The sequence below is a fragment of the Leptodactylus fuscus genome, chromosome 3 (assembly GCF_031893055.1).
Source record: "Leptodactylus fuscus isolate aLepFus1 chromosome 3, aLepFus1.hap2, whole genome shotgun sequence".
Lineage (NCBI taxonomy): Eukaryota > Metazoa > Chordata > Amphibia > Anura > Leptodactylidae > Leptodactylus > Leptodactylus fuscus.
The window spans coordinates 97,810,316-97,830,246 of record NC_134267.1 but is presented as its reverse complement, the minus strand read 5'-3'; the positions used below and the strand labels follow the sequence as shown (position 1 = coordinate 97,830,246).

The window sequence follows — 19,931 nt, the reverse complement described above, 5'->3', positions numbered from 1 at the left end:
GCCAATCAGCGCTGGCCAATGCATTCTATTAGCGTGAACTGAGTTTGCACAGGGGTTCTAGTGCACCCTCGGCTCTGCTACATCAGATTGCTACATCTGATGTAGCAGTGCCGAGTGTGCATCAGATGTGTAGTTGAGCAAAACTGACTCAGCACTGCTAAGTCTCTGCATTCGCATAGGAATGCATTGGCCAGCCATCGGCCAATCAGCGCTGGCTCTGCCGGAGGAGGCGGAGTCTAAGGTCGGACCTGAATGGAGACTGGTGTGGAGCGATCTTAGACTCCGCCTCCTCCAGCAGAGCCAGCGCTGATTGGTCGAGTTCCGTACTCTGGCCAATCAGCACTGGCCAATGCATTTCTATGGGGAAAAGTTAGCTTGCGAAAATCGCAAACTGACAGGGATTTCCATGAAATAAAGTGACTTTTATGCCCCCAGACATGCTTCCCCTGCTGTCCCAGTGTCATTCCAGGGTGTTGGTATCATTTCCTGGGGTGTCATAGTGGACTTGGTGACCCTCCAGACACGAATTTGGGTTTCCCCCTTAACGAGTTTATGTTCCCCATAGACTATAATGGGGTTCGAAACCCATTCGAACACTCGAACAGTGAGCGGCTGTTCGAATCGAATTTCGAACCTCGAACATTTTAGTGTTCGCTCATCTCTAATAGTTATCAATGAAGGTGGAGCATTGCCATGGCTGGAAACAGGTTTAGGAAAGTCATGTCTTATAAAATGTTCAGGGCTGCCTTGTTAGAACAGGATTCAGTATCTACGTGTCATTGAAATTGGTACATCTTTATTTCGTTCCTATCAGTCATCTTGACCTTTGGGTGGACTTTATTGAATATTTAAAAGAATAGATGTATGGTATATATTCCTTTAAAGATGGAAGCTCTACATTCAAAGGCAAGCTAATGTGAAACTTTTATCAGAAGTAATGCCATAGACCATAGCAGTCAGATCTCATGTTTCAAGTGGGAGCTGCCCCAGTTTTAAATTTCATGTATTTTGATCGAACAGCATGCTCCATTCACTTCTTTAGGCTACTGGAAGAAGAACAGAGTAACTATACTGGAAGATATAGTTCCCCAAAAGATGGTGTAACAAAGTTTGCCTTCCATTGTACTAGACTGTGGACTGTCCATAAGTATTTTTACTGGTTGCTGACAGTGTATAGACTGGTCTGTGAACTGACCGCTGGCTGTGTTAACACTATATTGTGGACTGAGCGGCAACAACATTACACTAGACTACGGACTACACTACGGTTTACACTACAAAGTGGACTCATATCCTCTACTCTAGGATGGGTATGTCCAGATATGAATATCACACATTGCATTTCATTTATAAATATAATATGGTTTTGTGACAAGTTATTAAAATTGTTGCGCTGACTATCCCATTTGTGTCTATGTGTAACCACTAGAGATGAGCGAGTAGTGAAATATTGGAGATTCGATATTCATTTCGAGTAGAGCCTTAATATTCGACTACTCGATCAAATATCGAATCCCATTATAGTCTATGGGAAAAAATGCTCATTTTAGGGGAAACCACTATTCGACTAAAGGAGAGTCACCAAGTCCATGAGTAGCAGGAGGAGAGTGTTTAGGAGGAGCGCTGTTCAGTTTAAGCGCATGGACCCCATAGACTATAACGATTCCGTGCACTTTAACTGCACAGCGCTTGCAGTTGCGCTGATATTCTGTTCGGAGGGACCTCCTGCGGACTCCTTCCGGACAGGAGGCAAGCGCTAATGTGAACTTACTCGTCCTACAGAACCAGCATTGATTGGCCGAATGTTATACAGTGTATAGCATTTGGCCAATCAATGCTGGTTCTGCAGCAGGCTCTTCTTTGCTAGTCAGGAGAGGTGGCAGCTTGCGGTTATGCGGGAGCTGACTTTTTCTCATAAGAATGCATTGACCAGTGTTGATTGGCCGAATGCTATACAGTGTACAGCATTCGGCCAATCAACGCTGGTTCTGCCGGAGGCTCGTCTGTGATGAGGCAGAGTCTAAGATCGGATGACAGCAGTCTCCATTGTGGTCCGATCTTAGGCTCGGCCTCATCATAGACGAGCCTCCGGCAGAACCAGCGTTGATTGGTCGAATGCTGAACACTGTATAGCATTCGGTCAATCAATGCTGGTTCTGAATCGAATCTTTACTGCGAATAGGAGTAGTGTTCGAATGAGTACAAGTATTTTGAATACCTACTTGATTGAATACTACTTGCTCATCTCTAGTAACCACTCAGTGAGAGAAATAATTTAATTACCCTCCAACACCATCATAGTGTGCACAATGCTTTACACAGTTTCCGTTCATGAAATGACTACCCATGGGATATACAGTATGTAGACAGGCCTACAAGACCAAGAAACATTCTTTGTAGCCATTCTCTGTTCTGAATAATATATGAGAAGTGTAAAAGAGGCGGCACCCTTTTCAAAGGGGTTGTGCACGGTTTTGTAAACATGGCTGCTTTCCTCTTCTCAAGACGTGATATCATGTCCATTGATTACATGTATATGTATATGTTTTTTCCCATAGCCCCCATTCATCACTGTTCTGCTGCTCCCAGAAGTCCCATTATAGGGGTTGGAACTTAGTAACAGGTTTTCCCAGCTCTTTATCATATGGTCGAGATGGGAATAACCCTTTAATTTACAACTAATTTATGAAGTGTCTTACAGTTTTATCCTAATATATTCTCTTTATTAAAACTTATCAATGTCTGAATTCTAAAAACAGGAATATATTTCCATTTCTCCCAACGTGTGGATCAGTTCCAGGGCAATGGTTACAGAACCATATATAGCATCACACCTGCTAACCTGGCTCTTTTCACAATGAGATAATGAACTACATACTTCTGATGTTCATGACAATTTTCTACCTGCAATCAGCTGAACTCATTTCCTGTAGTACAAGGGATTTTTACATCAGTTAACATTCTATTTAAGGTCATTACCTTTGAAAATGAAAAATTTATTTCACTCTGCTAACACATTTTATGGCGGTTTGCATACATGTAACATTAAAATCATTAACTTTACAGCTGAAGATTGAACACGGCCATTTGCCATGTGTTTTTTTACTCTAATCCTTCTGATAACAAACTTAGGCCGTGGCCCCATGTCGCAAAAACACAGCATTTTTACATTACCTGCAAAGTGGATCGGATTCTGGCTAATCCTATCCACAAGTTGCAGAAAAAAATCTGCAGCGGAAAAGCTGCGTTTTGATTCGATCAAATTCTGTACGTCAATTATGCCTACAGAAACGCTAGCATTTTCTGTTTAGGTATAATAAGGGCAGAAAGTCCAGAGGAAAATATTGTAGACTTTCTGTAAAAAGTGCTGCAGGTAAAAACATGATGCATTGCCAACGCAATTTTTCTCGCAGCGCTTTTTTGCTATGGCTCGCTACATGGGGCCTTAGTCTCAAATATATCTAAAACACTTTATGAATGTGGCACAAAGCATCTTAGACAGGTTTTGCTTGCCATAAATTGCACCAGAATTGATAAATCTCTTCAACTGTGTATGCCTAGTGCAAGGCTCGAGATGGCAACATGTGGCACAGGGTTTCTGTGAACAATAATACAGAATACTAGTGTCATATACTACCATCTCTGGCCTCACACTAAAGATGATAAGGAAGGGGAGATTTGCTGTGTTAAATGAATTTTGCTACAAATTCCCCCAATAAAATAGAACTTATATTATAAACCACCTATTTGGACAATTTGGAAGCGTGTGTACAAAATGAAATGTGGCTAAGAAGAATTGTAAAAAGTCCCAACTCCATTAACTGCTTCACATCACGTGCTCTATTATACACCGTCTACCAATAAGTATTTGGACACCTGTGGAAGAATAGAAAAACATCATTTCATCATATTCAATAGTTGGTAGAACCCAGCAGATGCTTCCTTACGGATGGTATTGATCAACACAATACTCCCGGATGCCTGTTGAAATTCCTGGTGTATGTGAGCCATCGGTTGGGTGCGGTTTCTCTGGCCAGCACTTGTCGGTCTCTGTCTCCCAGTTTCAGGGGTCTCCCGACTCAGGGCACATTCCAACAATCACCCTTCACCTTCCACTTTGTAATCACATAGGCCACTGTCGATTTTGGGTAATTCAGTTTGTTTGCTATGTGCCTTAAAGATCGACCATTTCTGTGTATCCAAAAATTACTCCTTTCTCAAAATTGGATAACACTGAACTTTGTGGCATCTTGCACGCGACTAACGCCAATGCACTAATGCGAATGCTGTTTCCTATTTAACGGTGGAAGGTGTGACGTACATGACGACCGCAGATATCTTCATTTGCTTGGGTGTCCAAATACTGGTTAGATATTGGTAGACAGTGTACGCTCTATGAAATGAGACTAAGTTGTCTGAAAATCCAGGGACCATTTAATTGTTTATGAAGAATACTTATCCATTGTTTCATCTCATACGTGCTAGACTGGGTATTTCTGGTATCTCTTCATATTCAACAATACCAAAGTAAACCCTATGGTGTCCATGTTTACAATACGGTGAGCAATTTTTGGTGGGCTCTGAGAGCTATAATTGTTGCTTCTTTTGATTCATGATATCCTGGGGAGCACTCATCATATTTCTTCATATAGTATTTCAGTTAATTGTTGTCACTACACTATAATTAAAACATCTATGTGATTTCACACTGTTTGAGATATGGACTCCCTCCAAGGTATTATTGTCCTGCTGCTTTCAATAGCACGCAGAGTTACTGCTATCATCACAATCCTCTTTAGAACTTCAAGATTATAGACATTAAAATGAATAATTCTTATCATTATTACTTAATTGTGCCACTCTACAGATTTTGATTTCATCTACAAAAAAAGTAATATTGAATATATGAAAAAAAATAGCCTGCCATGTGTTATATTATGAATTGTGATGTCATGTCTCGCTGTGGTGAATGACTGGTTTGAATAGAAGAAGTAATCTCATGTCATCCCTTACAAGTGATGAGTATCGAGGCACACAGCTGGCATGGATAGTTAACTATATATATATATATATATATATATATATATATATATATATATATATATATATATATGAGTAGTCATATATAAATGTACATATATTGCAATTTTATTTTTAGCCATAAAAAGTATTTATAACAAAAGACTTCTAATATGTATACTGAATACATATACATGTTTGTATATATTATATATATATATATATATATATTTATTTATTTATTGACTGTCGTCAATATTATAAGAAATAGAGCACAAACTACTGTATTTTTAATTTGTTCGTATTTTTTCAGTAGTATATATAACTGTATTATATGTATCAAAAAAGAAAAAGACATGGCCGCACATCCCAACCTTATACATTGATCTGGTGCTTCTCAGCAAATTTTATAATACCAAACATGAGGTTCTTAGTATACATATTGATCAATGTGCATAAGCCCACTAGCCATTTCACGGCGACCTCTTTATAGTGGGTCCCTACTCTACTGGGCGCGGCGCCACACAGCGACCGCCACAACCGCAACACAGCACCCGCGGGGCGAGCGACCCAGTGGCCCGGCAACACCCCTGTCACCAGACCAAGCCCCCAGGCTCTGGGCTGCGCCGCCCCACGGGCACAACGCCACAGAAGCAGCAGACACCACGCAGCCCCGCACTGTGTGAACAGATCTCAAAAATTCACTTTACCATGTGTGTGAACAGATCTCAAAAATTCTACTTACCATGTTCTCCCAGGCAGAAGACTGAGAGCTAGTAGGTGGGTCCCTTTTTGCAGTCTCCTGCTAATTAAAAACACCTGGGCAAAATGGGGGGAGTGCTGATACCAAGGAAAAACAAAAAATGAGGGGACAGAATTACTATATGTATCAAAAAAGAAAAAGACATGGCTGCACATCCCAACCATATACATTTATCTAGTGCTTCTCAGCAAATTTTATAATACTGAACATGAGGTTCATAGTATACATATTGATCAATGTGATTAAGCCCACTAGCCACTTCACGGCAACCTCTTTAGTGGGTCCCTACTCTACTGCGCGGTGCCGCACAGCGACTGCCACAACCGCAACACAGCGCCTGCGGGGCGAGCGACCCACTGGCCCGGCAACACCCCTGTCACCAGACCAAGCCCCCAGGCTCTGGGCCGCGCCACCCCTGCGGGCACTGTGTTGCGATTGTGGCGGGCACTGTGCGGCGCCGCACCCAGTAGAGTAGGGACCCACTATAAAGAGGTCGCCGTGAAGTGACTAGTGGGCTTATGCACATTGATCAATATGTATACTAAGAACCTCATGTTCGGTATTATAAAATTTGCTGAGAAGCACCAGATCAATGTATAAGGTTGGGATGTGCGGCCATGTCTTTTTCTTTTTTGATACATAACAGTATTGTATGTTTTAGTGTTTAATTCATGTGTGAGCTCATCCATGTAGATGACCCCCCATTAATAACCCTCCTAAAGAAAGATCAGGGAGTGCAATGATGTAGTTTCTGCTAAGAGCCGCCAGCACCTGGTTAATCTTGTCATGATGTATAGCCTGGCTCCCTCTATACACTGCAATACACGCATATACATGTGTTTTTGCAGAGTATACTACTGAACCAGCGATCAGAACATTTCTGGTTCTGGTTTTAGTTAGACATGTAGAAAATGTAAGAAAAAAAAAGTGGAAAAAATAAAGTGTATTAAAAAATAAATTAATAAATGAATAAAAGCCCCAAAATGCTAAATTCTTATATAAAAAGAAATATATAAAAGAAAATCCTAAAAATTAATATAAAAAAAATCATATTTGGTATTGCCATAACAACACATACAATAAAGCTGAATCATTGTTTAACCTGCATGGTGAACATCGGTAAAAAAAATGGAAAAAAAGCCCAGAAAAAAAGTTGTATCCACATTCACCATCAGAACATGTGGGAACTTAGGGGAAATACGGTGGCTCAGTGGTTAGCACTGCAGCCTTGCAATGCAGGAGTCCTGGGTTTGAATCTCAGTAGGAACAACATCTGCAAGGAGTTTGTATGTTCTCCCTGTATTTTCGTGGATTTCCTCCCATTCTACAAAGACATACTGATAGGATAAAAATGTACATTTTGATCCCTATATGGGGCTCACAATCCACATTTAAAAAAAAAAAAAAAAAACGAACATGTAGAAACTCAAGTTTTAACTGCGATTTATCGATTAGGCATTTCATTATCAGCAGTTCATTGTCAGTTTTGAAGCAGGAAACGTAGAAATTTATGAAACTTCAGATGGGGCATTTATCTATGTGACCCATTGTTATGGTCTGCAAGCTAACTAAAAAAAAATAATAAATAATAACTTGCGGAGCCCAACTAGGCTCTGAGCTGCAGAGCTACCCTGGTGTGAATGAAGCCTGACAGTTTGTGTCACTGCCAGGCCATCTGGGTGTCTCTGGTAATCTCACAGAGACAGCCTCTGCAGCTCAGAGCAGCTGATATAGGAAAACAGTCTAGTCAGAAGCTCTGAGCTGGACAAAGACCAACTCAAAGTGTGTGCCTCCAGTGCAATACTGAAACAAGGCAGCTCACTGCCAGAAAACTAAGGTGTGATTCTAAGGGGAAATTCTAGCTATGGCCAACTACAGAGCAACAGCACTGGAACCTGCATACAAAAATACAGAATGAAGATCTGGGAAGAGGCTAGGGCAGCGGACTGAGCCACCTGTGGCCTTAAATAGGGAATGGGCGGTCCCAACCAACCAGCCCAACTGCCCACACTGGGCACACGTTAGTTGACACCCTTGTAAGTCAGATAACCAACCACGCCCAGCTACTGCAAGGAAGTTAACCCCTGCTAATCAGGCTGCTATCAAGTAGTAAAGGATGACAGCTGGCAAAACGCAATAACAGAGGAGCGGGCTGCGACCCGTCCCCTTGATCGCAGCTGCCGGACAGTCCTAACACCCTTGCCTTTAGAAAACAGCTAAGCTACCTACCCGATATATGCAGGACTCATTTCTCTTTACTGCTAGACATCTATGAAACCTTAGACGGGACATTTATCTGTGAGACTCATGTCTTTGTAAACCAGCTGAGCTATCGGCCCGACACAGGCAGGGCTCACTCCTCATTACTGTGATATATAAGTCAGTGGCATGAGCTGTAGTTATATCCAACATATGTGGCCTTGCTGACCGAGCTTTACTCTGCGGGGAACGTACCGCTCCTATTCAGTTGACATGCTCTTGAACATTTGAGAGTACATGTCTAGTTGATTTGAAACTGAAAGGGAAAAACTGGCGATTCCTATGTAATTTCACTCTTAGGAATATATCATTATTAGGATGCTGAACTTAGTGTAGGAGTCTGAATATGCTGGGCTGTGTATAAATCTGACATCCTTGGTTCAACACCTATTTAGTTTATGTTGTGTGAGGGGTGGACAGGCCATTTTTTTTAGAAGCGCTATATATGTGGGATACTGAGGGACAATATCAGGACTGAGTAACCTATTGCTATATCAGTAAATGGCCTTTGACATATAGGACTGATCACTTACATATAGGCCATTGTCTTTGGTTATATCCACCACATGTTTTTCTCTATATTCTTGAGCCTATAGCCCAGGAAGAGAGGATTAGGTGTTGATTTTTATATAGTTTGTGAATATACACTCGGGTTTTGGTTTTAATGCATACCAATAAAATTAGACATCTTATATTTATCTTTTGCCATCCATTTGTGAGTTTCTTTATTTATTATTTGGTTCCCGTTGAATTTTAAATGATGATGCCAGTGGAAAGCAGAGATATGGGGGATAATATTTATTCATGTATTTAGGAGAGCAGAGTATTTCACATTTTGAAAATTGCTATTTTTTTTTCCAAATTTCCATCAAATTTTTATATTTTTTTAAGAAATAATGAGAAAAATATTGATCAATGTTTACCACTAACATGAAGTACAATGTTTCAATCTCAAAATCGCTTGTGTTAATTGCCGTATAAAGTGACATATGTCAGTTTAGAAAAATGAGGCCGGGTCTATAAGACACTTTTAGGCCGTAAAGACATAACATTAGAATACACGAACAGGCTTTTATCATGGTCCTAGGCTCTTAAGACGTGGTGAAGAAAAGAGTTAACACATTTGAAGATATAAAATTGTGTTTTTAAATAACTCCGAAAAAATAAAGCCGAGTGGGAATGAGTTGGTATTAAAGCCTGTGATTATGTTTGTTAATATTTTAGTGACAACAATGCTGCTTATTTGCACAGTGTGAGAATGTTTAATACCACGTTTATTTCTGCGATGTTAGCAAAATTGAGAAGAACAAATTACAAACTCCTGTATTTGTAAGTTCAATGATCACAGCAAACAATGATAAAACACTACAGCTTGAATCACAAATGACGCTGAATAAATAAATCATTCATGGCACTCCATCTTCTAAATATACCTAGAGCTGCTGCCATCACAGCAGGGGCACCGGGAGAGAAGAATTTAGAAGATCAGGTGATTGCCACTTTTTCATTTGAGATTTTTTGAGAAGGTAAAATAAATATATATTTGAGTCTCACCAGCCTTAGTTCTTTTTTTGAAATAGTAATACTAAATTTACAGTGTGTCAAGTTGATCTTTAAATGTATTATATCATGTATGATTATACTTCATAGCAAAATTTACTAAAGAATAGACTGGTTCGAAACATCTGGGAAGTCTACTTGTGAGCTATCAAATTCTTGATAGTCCTCCATTGTGTCATATGACCAGCAATAAGACTCTCTTTCTGAGACAGTATCTCATGTGAAGACATAAAATTAGGTCCTCTATTCATTCCTGTGGGAGACTTGATGTGAATCATAGGAATGACCAGAGTAACCAACTTCATGTTCACATATTAGACATATTTACTACTAGTTTAATAGTCAGAGATGAGCAAGTACTGTTTGGATCAGCCGATCCGAACAGCACACTCACATAGAAATGAATGGACGAAGGCGGCACGCGGGGGGTTAAGCGGCCAGCCGCCGTCAAAGCGGAAGTACCAGGTGCATCCATTCATTTCTATGGAGCGTGCTGTTCGGATGAGTACTCGCTCATCTCTATTAATAGTGCAAACACAGGCAGTTTAACAGTATGTCCACAATGGCTGATACTGGATAAACCAGGTGTGTCTTTAGCAGGGGTGAACCAAGAGTCTCTTCTGCCTGCATAGTATAGAAAGGTTCCCCCTCTAAAAAAAAAAAAAAATCACAAAACCAACCCAGTTATCTTTGGTTGCATGATGGTATGCCCCTAATTAAAATTGTAGGACACCCGCCTCCCATTTGCAAATCAAAAAATTGCCTTATTAGGCCTGCACATAGTATAGCCACCACCTCTTCTTGGTCTCCATACAGTATATGAACCCTTTTTTGGCACCTACACTGTAAACTAAACTAAGTAAATGTGCCCCCTCCACCACCCCATACACAGTGTGTGACCTCCTTTTTCTGTTCTCCCTCTGTTCTTCCTCTTTCATCCCTTGTTTTGTCAAGTCAGTATCCCAGCTGTGGGCAGTGCTGTTTCAATCTGGTTGGATCTCTTCAGTACAGTGTAGGGAAACTGACTTGGCAGAGGTGCGAGACTTCTAGACGAGGTTATGGGGATAATGCCACTCCCTAAGGAGAGACCACCTTCTCAGGTGTGTGGAGTATTACAAAAAGCCCTTTTAGGTCCACTGAGGGGTCATGGGAAAAAATATGCACATCTGTTTCCCAAGATGTAAATAGGGAAACAGTGCCTCTGTTTGCTGCCCTCTAGGGAAAGCTTCCTTGAACATCATGCCCGAACAGAGGCACTGTTCCCCAGATTCATTTTGATCAAAGTAGTTTTTTTTTTTTATACTCCCTGTGGACAGTTTCACCCATTAAGTTGTTACCATGCCACCAGCAGCACTGAATACTTCTCTAGGGCTTAACACTTGAGGCTGGACAAGATAAAATTCCCATGGCAAACTGGCCCACTCCATCCACTGCTAACCTACTGGACCAGAATTCCATGCGGTCAAAGTTATCCGCTGGACTACAAGTGCATACTAGGTATGATGGGTGTCAGTTGCCTGTTGTGGCTCTGGTTGGTACTGCATGATTAAAAATTTATGATTCATCAAATTCCAGATACTGTACTGAGTCTGGCTGATGCTCTTAAGCTTGGTTCACACTTAAGCCTCGGTCTCCGTTCTCAGGTTTCCGTCTTCTGCAGACAGAAGACGGAAACCTGTCAGACAGTGCCTGGCCGTAAGCGCCGTGAGCGTTTTGTGCTCTCCCCGGCAAAAGCGTTTTTTTTTAACTAGACACAAATTGCATGTCTAACTTTGTGTCCGGTTAAAAAAAAAAAAAAAAAAAACATTTCGCCACGGAGAGCACAAAACGCTCACCAGAGCTCACGGTCGGACACTTTTGAAGGCAGGAAACGGAAACCTGCAAAACGGAGACCAGGGGCACAGATGTGATCGAACCCTTACTCCTTCTGACACTTGTGGCACTAGCTGAGTGAGGTGGACTGTGAGCGGGCAAAGACTAATTTTGCGACTGGCAGTTAAAATACTCTCCTTAAGCGCTGCTGCAAGCTGGGTATATAGGCTATCCTGATGATATTCAAATTTTTCTTCCCTTTTGGAAGCTGGGAAGAATTCCCTCATTTTATCTTTATAGGTAGGGTCTAAGAGCACTGCCATTCAATGCTCATCCCTCTGTTTGATGCTAATAATATGTTTGTCACTGTGTGAGCAGCAGAGCATACAGCCTGCCATGCTTGTTAGCATATATGCACAAACTCAGAAACCTGCAATGGCTGGTGTTCTTGGTCAACATGGTCATCGTCACCAAATCCAATCAAATCAAATCAAACAGGCTTTATTGGCATGTCCGAATAGATATTTGGCATTGCCAAAGCTAGTAAAGTGTGTGGGGGGGAGTGGTGGGTATGGGGGGGTGGGGGGGTTGATTTGGGGTATAACAGTCCGTGAAGTCTCATCTTCCTCTTATTTGGTGGCTGCTATATGGGGAGGTGGGGTGGGGTGGGTGGTTTGGGGTATAACAGTCCGTGGGGCCTCATCTTCCTCTTGTTTGGTGACAGCTGGACATGTATTAGACAGCGATCTCCACAGTGGCCACTTCTTCTCCTAGTAGGATGTAGAGTTTCCTCTTCTCGTCTGCAGATATGAAGTCTGGGATGTGGGCAGAGAGTCTTTGGAAGTAGACGGCCCTCACAGCTGAGTATTTGGTGCAGTGTAGCAGGAAGTGGGTCTCGTCTTCTAGGGCCCCCTGGTCACAATGCTGGCACAGTCTGTTCTCCCGTGGCTTGTACTTCTGCCTGTGTCGCCCTGTCTCCATCTCCAGGTTGTGGGCGCTCAGTCTATACCGGCTCAGGGTCTGTCTGTGTTTGGGGTGGCGTATTCTCTCCAATTACTCCTTTTATTTGAGCCTTGTTCAGGGCATGTTGGGGGTTTTGGCTTGGCAGATGGCTGATGCTTGGTTGGGGGTATCAGTTTTTCTCGGGGCTATGTGGCTCAGTCAGGCTTGTTGGTGGTAAGAGCCAGGGTTGCTGCCCTGTATGTGAGTGCAGAATGATAGCGCCCTCTTCTGCATGGTGAGCCATAGGGGGAGTCTGCCTAGCTCTTCCCTGCAGGCCATGTTGGAGGTGCTGAGGTGGACATGGAGGAGGTACATGCAGAACTCCAGGTGGAAGGTCTCTGTTGGGCTGGAATCCCACTTTGACTGGTCTGGGTAGTTGTCTGGGTCCAAAACCTCACTGCCATAGAGAAGTATCGGAGCGATGACTGCTTCAAATATCTTCAGCCAGACCCTCACTGCTGGTTTGAGGTGGTACAGTTGTCTTCTAATGGCGTAGAAGGTTCTGCAGGCTTTTCCTTTCAGGGTTTCTATTGCTGCTTTGAAGCTTCCTGATTGGTTGAGCTCCAGCCCCAGGTAGGTGTAGATGTTGGTTTTCTCCAGAGTGGAGCCGTTCAGTGTGAATTGTGGGGTGGGGGCTTTGTTGTGGCCCTTCTTCTGAAATATCATCATCTTGAAACAGATAAGAGTCTCCTTCCCTGGCTGTGCCTGTGACATATCAAGGGACCCCTCGAAATCCAAGAGAGAGCCTTACTCCTCTTTCAAGCTAGGAAGACATATCACCAGTACAGCTGCCTGTATTGACAATTAATTCCACGACGATTTATATTTACTTATTAGTGACAGTACCTGTGACCCCAGAACTGACCGCAGGTATAACTACATCCAGGTACATAGTGTGTCACCCCCTCAGTAATGAGTAATAGCCTGGAATTAATCAGTGTGTCACTTACTTATTAGTGACTGTACCTGTGACCCCAGAACTGACTGCAGGTATAACTACATCCAGGTACATAGTGTGTCACCTCCCAGTAATGAGAAATAGCCTGGAATTAATCAGTGTGCCACTTACTTATTAATGACAGTACTTTTGACCCCAGAACTGAGAGCAGGTATAACTACATCCAGGTACATAGTGTGTCACCTCCTCAGTAATGTGAAATAGTCTGGAATTAATCAGTGTGTCACTTATTAGTGACTGTACCTGTGACCCCAGAACTGACTGCAGGTATAACTATATCCAGGTACATAGTGTGTCACCCCCTCAGTAATGAGAAATAGCCTGGAATTAATCAGTGTGTCACTTATTAGTGACAGGATCTGTGACCCCAGAACTGACTGCAGGTATAACTACATCCAGGTACATAGTGTGTCACCCCCCTCAGTAATGAGAAATAGCCTGGAATTAATCAGTGTGTCACTTACTTATTAGTGACTGTACCTGTGACCCCAGAACTGACTGCAGCTATAACTACATCCTGGTACATAGTGTGTCACCTCCTCAGTATCGAGAAATAACCGGTGTGTCACTAATTAGCACCCCTTTTCCACTCCACATAGCAACATTCCTTTTAGCCTAAGCATCACCCTTTGACAAGTCTTGACAAACCTTTTGAAAAATTTTCTTGAAAGTAGATGCAGCATTGTGAAGATAATAGGAAAAAGGGTACAATAATACATTGCATATGTTATCAAGATTCTGATTGCAAGTCTACTGTTTGTCCAATATTCAACAGGACAGATTCTTATCTATTATTCCTCTTTTCTTTATCATAGAGATTTGTAAAATATTGAAGATATATAAATAGATTCAATTTAACAAAGACAAACAGTGAACTTACAAAATGACCTGTTTTTGTGAGGGGGAAAAAGGCTGAAGATGACCATTTTTTGTATATTCAATAGTACAGCTGAAAAACAGCATATCGTTTTGTAGATGTTAGGGAATAGCAGATGATCATTCCCCAGAAGCTGCTGGTGAACCCTGGAGGGAGGGGCACAAGGGACAGTGAGCCCTAAACTGAAGCCCCCCACTTTCCCTTCCTATTGCCAGACCCTATCCTAGGTGATAGGCGACAACCACGAGGACAAACCCTCCCTGAATACGTGAAACACAAAACGCAGACAAGACGCACAACAACAAAGGGAGGTCAGCTAGCCAGGGTTCGGTAACAAGAGAGCGATGCAGTGCCAAATCGGAGTCAAGAGAATAGTCAGTAGGAAGCCAGAGGTCAAGGATAAGCATACAAGTAAATAACAGCAAGCGATACCAGAGAGCAAGGGCAATAACCGGCACCAGTGTGACTGTGAGCCAAGACTAAATAGGGAAGGAAGAACCCGCCCAGAACCTGACAGGAAGAAAAGCTGTCAATCACAGGCAAGACAGATTAACCACTTAATGAACAGAGGTAACCTTGGCAGAAGACGGGTGTGGTGCAAATCCAATTAAGGACAGAGCCGTGTTCACACAGTGCAACTAAAAACCTTAAGCAAATTGTCAAACTGCACACGCCTCCGGCGCCGCAGCATGCGAGCAGAGGGTGGCGCAGAGGCCCGAACAGGCAGAGATGTTACAGTAGATTATGTGGCTTTGGACAATAGGCTGAGAACCTCAAGAGCCACTTCAAACTATATGGGCTTACATAAGAGAAGCATCATAGAGAGTGCAAAATAAATGGAAATCCTGCTGTGCTCAGATTCAGGCTAGATCCATAGAAACAAGGTAGAGAAAATTAAAGAGATAGATAGATAGATAGATAGATAGATAGATAGATAGATAGAGAGAGAGAGAGAGAGAGAGAGAGAGAAAGAAAGAAAGAAAGAAAGAAAGAAAGAAAGAAAGAAAGAAAGAAAGAAAGAAAGAAAGAAAGAAAGAAAGAAAGAAAGAAAGAAAGAAAGAAAGAAAGAAAAAAGCAGCTGTACAGAGCAGCACCAGAAAAAGACCTGACCTGGTCAGTGGATATGTAATAAATCCTCACCCTTTTTTATTTATTTTTGGAGTGCTGTTCATTTGTTGTGATAGATAGATAGATAGATAGATAGATAGATAGATAGATAGATAGATAGATAGATAGATAGATATGAAAAAAAAATACTTTTTTTTAATTGTATGGTTTTACCTATCAAGACATCGTAGCACTAATCTTTTCTTCTCTGGGCAAACCATCTTCTTTAATGTCTCTTCAAGAATAATATTAAGGATAGACTGAAATTCTGCAGGGAGTTCAAGGATTAGACTGCAGTAAACTGGGATAAAGTTATTTTCTCTGATGAAGCCCCTTTAGATTCTTAGTGTTTGGGGCACTTGGAAGAATGATGTTGGTAGCGCTCACCTTTACTTTCCTGGGCTTAATTTCCAGAACTATGGAGCAACATGTCACGAGGCAAAAGGGATGTAAATAAGTGGATCAGTGAACAAAACAATGATGTTTTGGGTATATAAACAGAAAATTCCACAGATCTAAATCCCATTGTGAACCTATGGTCAATTCTCAAAAAGACAAACACAGAAATTGTTCTAGATTCCAAGCGCTGGTTAGGCAAGACAATGTTTCTATCAGCCAGGATTTGGCCCAAAAGATGATATTCAGCATGTCAGGGTGAACTGCAGTTTTCAAAAATAAGGATCAACACTGAAAATATTGAGTCTTAGCATAAACTTGATGTATTTGTTAATAAAAGTTTAAAGTTATTTTTAGAATTTTACTTCTGTATACCAGAAAAATTACAGACTAAAAGATTTAAAAACACTGAATCAAACTTTGTGAAAATCAAAATTTATGTCAGTGTCCAAGCTTTTTAGCCACGCCTGTAGATCGATAGATGTCAGGAGACTACTTTAATTTAAGCTTGTTTGACACTAATACTATTATAAATGATAAGTTCTAGAGGGAGATCATTTCAGAAGATGTGCATATGAGGTGAAAAAATCTTGCTTAACCACTTCAGTACCGGCCAATTTGTGGTCCAGGACCAGACACATTTTAGGTTTATTTTGTATGTGCGGTTTTGAGGGCTGTAACATTTTTCTCATATGTCTCAGTCAACTAATTTTTGCGTCTTTTTTCGGGGACACATAGGGCTTTATTTTTATGTTATTTTTATTTTCAAATGTGTTTTAATTTGTTTTTATATCCAGGAAGATATAAACAAAATAGGAGGGAAATTGTGACTGGTTTTCAATTTATTATTTTTTTTTAATTTAATAACACAAAGTGTTACTGAAAAACTTTATAATATAGTTTTTCCTCTCCATTATGGTAATTTTTATTTTGTTTGGTGTCGTTGGGGGTGGGGCTATAACCTTTAATAACAGTGTTTTATTAGCGTATTATTTATTTATTTTTTATTATTATTTTATTTAAATTTTTTAAAACTTTTTTATTATATTTTTATTTTATTTTTTTTTACAGATTGTCTCCCCATAAGGTGATAAGAGACCTTTGGGGACATCTGATCACTTATTTTTTTGTACTGGAGGCTGATTTCCCCTATAACTGGGGCTGCTACATTTAACCCCAGGTGCAGGAGAAATACAGCCTCCTGCACGCTGTATATACAGCTTACTGAGCTGATCTGGGGTCCTGTAGGACCCAGCAGCTCTTACAAGGGCAGCTGATTTATGGCAGCGTCCATAGCTGTGTATACAGCGCTCATTGAGCGCTGTATACACAGCGATCGAGAAGGCAGAGGAGGTAATAAATCTGCCCTGTCTTCTCTCTGGGAACTCCGGCTGAAGTTACAGCCGGCTCCTATTGAAAGCAGCTCGATCTCCGTGCAGCTGCTGTGTTCTGACTGGACATACAGATACGTCCTGTCAGAACTAGGCAACCACTATCCGGACGTATATAGTCTATGGGCGATCCGGAAGTGGTTAAGGTGTTATGTATTTTTATCTATATTGTTATCATACAATACCTGTCTTGTCATGGAAATAGTTACATACGTTCTGCAATTGCTAGTTCTGAGTCTGATGGTTGCTGAGCATCACTGACTTACAGAAATGTTGAAGAAAAACAGTTGGTTTTAACTTCTCAGAAAGGTTTCACTATGTAGGTTTATGAGTTATAAAATCAAATTATGAAACACAACCTGCCATGTTTAACCCCTTACTGATATCCGCCATAATAGTATAGTGGATGTCGGGTTCAAAAATGGTGGCCACTGACAGCAGTCAATTCTCTGCTGTATTTGCATTAAGGCCTCTGGCATTTCAGTTAAAATTGTCTGGGCACCGCCATTTTGCTGAGGATTTCCAGCGTTCGGAATGAGATACAGGGCCAGCGATCCGTTGCCATGACAGCCAGGAGCTAGATATAGCAAAAAAAGGTACAAAAAGGTTCAGCTCACCCACAGGTTGATTTCAGACATCGGCTTTTCAATGGTTAAATTCTTCGGGGTGCACGGCAACACACTCTATTCCTTGAGTGTAATATCTCCATGGCAAAAGGAAGGGACGGTGGTTCCGCAACGCGTCTGCGTTTTTTAGGGGGTTTACATTTCTTTTCTTTATTTTGTGATCGACATCAAATTTTGTGTCATATTATGATGTTTTCTGATTAAAAGTTATATTTTATCATCGGAGAGTTGCCGGAGAAATTTGTTTTTGCCGAGGAGCTAGATATCTCTGTTACTGAAAACACCCGGTCTACAAACTTATAAAAATATTTTTAATATTTTAATAATATTATTTTATATTATTACGGCAAACACCATAGCACGTAATAAAAATTTTAATAAAAAGTGATCAAAGCAATAGACATACCCCAAAATGGTATAATTAAAAATTACCCCATGTACCTCAAAAAAAGGGGCCTTATGCATCCCCTACACATAAATATAAAAAAAAGTTATGAGTTTCAGAATATGGCAACCTTTATTTAATTTAAACTTTAAATTTTATTTAAACCTTTTTTTTTTTTTTTCAAATTTTTGGTAAGGGGTTAAAATATAAATAAAACTATATAAATTTGGTATCTTCTAATATTACCGAAAAATAAACTACAAGTCACATGACATTTTTGGTTGAAGAGTTAATGTCGTAAAAACAAAACCTGTCAGAAACGTTCTCCAATTCCACCCCATTCAGAATTTTTTGCAGATTCACAGTATATTGTACAGAATAATAAATGGCACAATTTGCCCTACAAACAATAAGCCATCATATGGCTCTGTGATCAGAAAAGTAAAAAAGATTGGGGTTTAGAAGGTGGGAGTAAAAAAATATATATAGAAAAATGTCACCAGCGAGAAGGGGGTTACAAAATGTAACAACATGTTACAAAAGACAAAACATATCACTTGTAACTTATTTTTTCCTATATATTCTCATTCTGGGCATAGGAACCCAGTGGGCTAGCCTACTATTTCTGTGAATTGACAGCTTTCTGTGTAAGAACACTTAAACAGGTAAGGCTGTAATTTACAAGACCTCCCACTTGACAACCCAGAATGAGCAGTTATTTAAAGTGAAGCTGTGAAGTGTTTTTTCCACCCTAAACTGACAGAATGTGCAGCTTCAAGTAATGACCTTTCTTATGGTGCTTCTCACTAAGATTCTGGTTTTATTTTATATCAAGAATAAAATTAGTGGTACTATTTTATTCTTTTGGTACTGAATTCTATTATACTTTCTCATGAGCATTGTGAATTTTTCCAGCCACAATTGGGGAACACTTATTCTGAAGAGATGTTAAATATAGGTTTTAAGATACATTTAAAAAGAAAAAATGCTTGTCAGGGAAAAAGTGTTTAAAGGGGTTTGCTAATTTCAGCCCAAGATTGAGAGAAAAAATATTATGGTTTTCACTAGAGATGAGCAAACAGTAAAATGTTTGAGGTTCAATATTCGTTTCCAGTAGCCCCTCAATATTCGACTACTCGAATCGAATATCGAACCCTATTATAGTCTATAGGGGGAAATGCTCATTTCAGGGGTAGGCAACGTTTGTTCAAATTATACTTATCAAGTCCACGAGTGAGGGTCGGGCTGGATCCTCCGTGCAGTCTTCTCCTTGCGGGGCCCCCGCGGCGTCTTCCGGCTCTTCATTCACTCTGCCAGGCATCGGGCCTGGGCAGAGCCGACTGTGTATGCCCGCACTACAAGTGCACATGCGCAGTCGGCTCTGCCCAGGCCCGATGCCTGGCAGAGTGAATGAAGAGCCGGAAGACGCCACGGGGAAACTGCACGGAGAAGACTTCTAAAGGTAGGAGAAGAACCAGCATTGATTGGCCGACTGTATAGCATTCGGCCAATCAATGCTGGTTCTGCATCGAACTTTTACATTCAAACAGCGAGTGGTACTCGATCGAGTATGAGTATTTCGAATACCGTAGTATTCGATTCAATACCTACTCGATTGAGTACTACTCGCTCATCTCTAGTTTTCACATCTCGATTCCAGGCAAATGTATGATCACTGTTCTGTGACTATTATGAGCTGTGCACCTGTGTGTCATCACATGACCATGGACTGTATATCACATGACCATGGACTGTATATCACATGACCATGGACTG

At 40.9% G+C, this 19,931-nt stretch overlaps 1 protein-coding gene across 1 annotated transcript in view; it reads left to right on the top strand.

The window, feature by feature from the left end:
- NKAIN2 (sodium/potassium transporting ATPase interacting 2) overlaps window positions 1-19,931 on the top strand; it is a 624,215-nt gene that overhangs the window by 223,376 nt on the left and 380,908 nt on the right. The window lies entirely within an intron of this gene.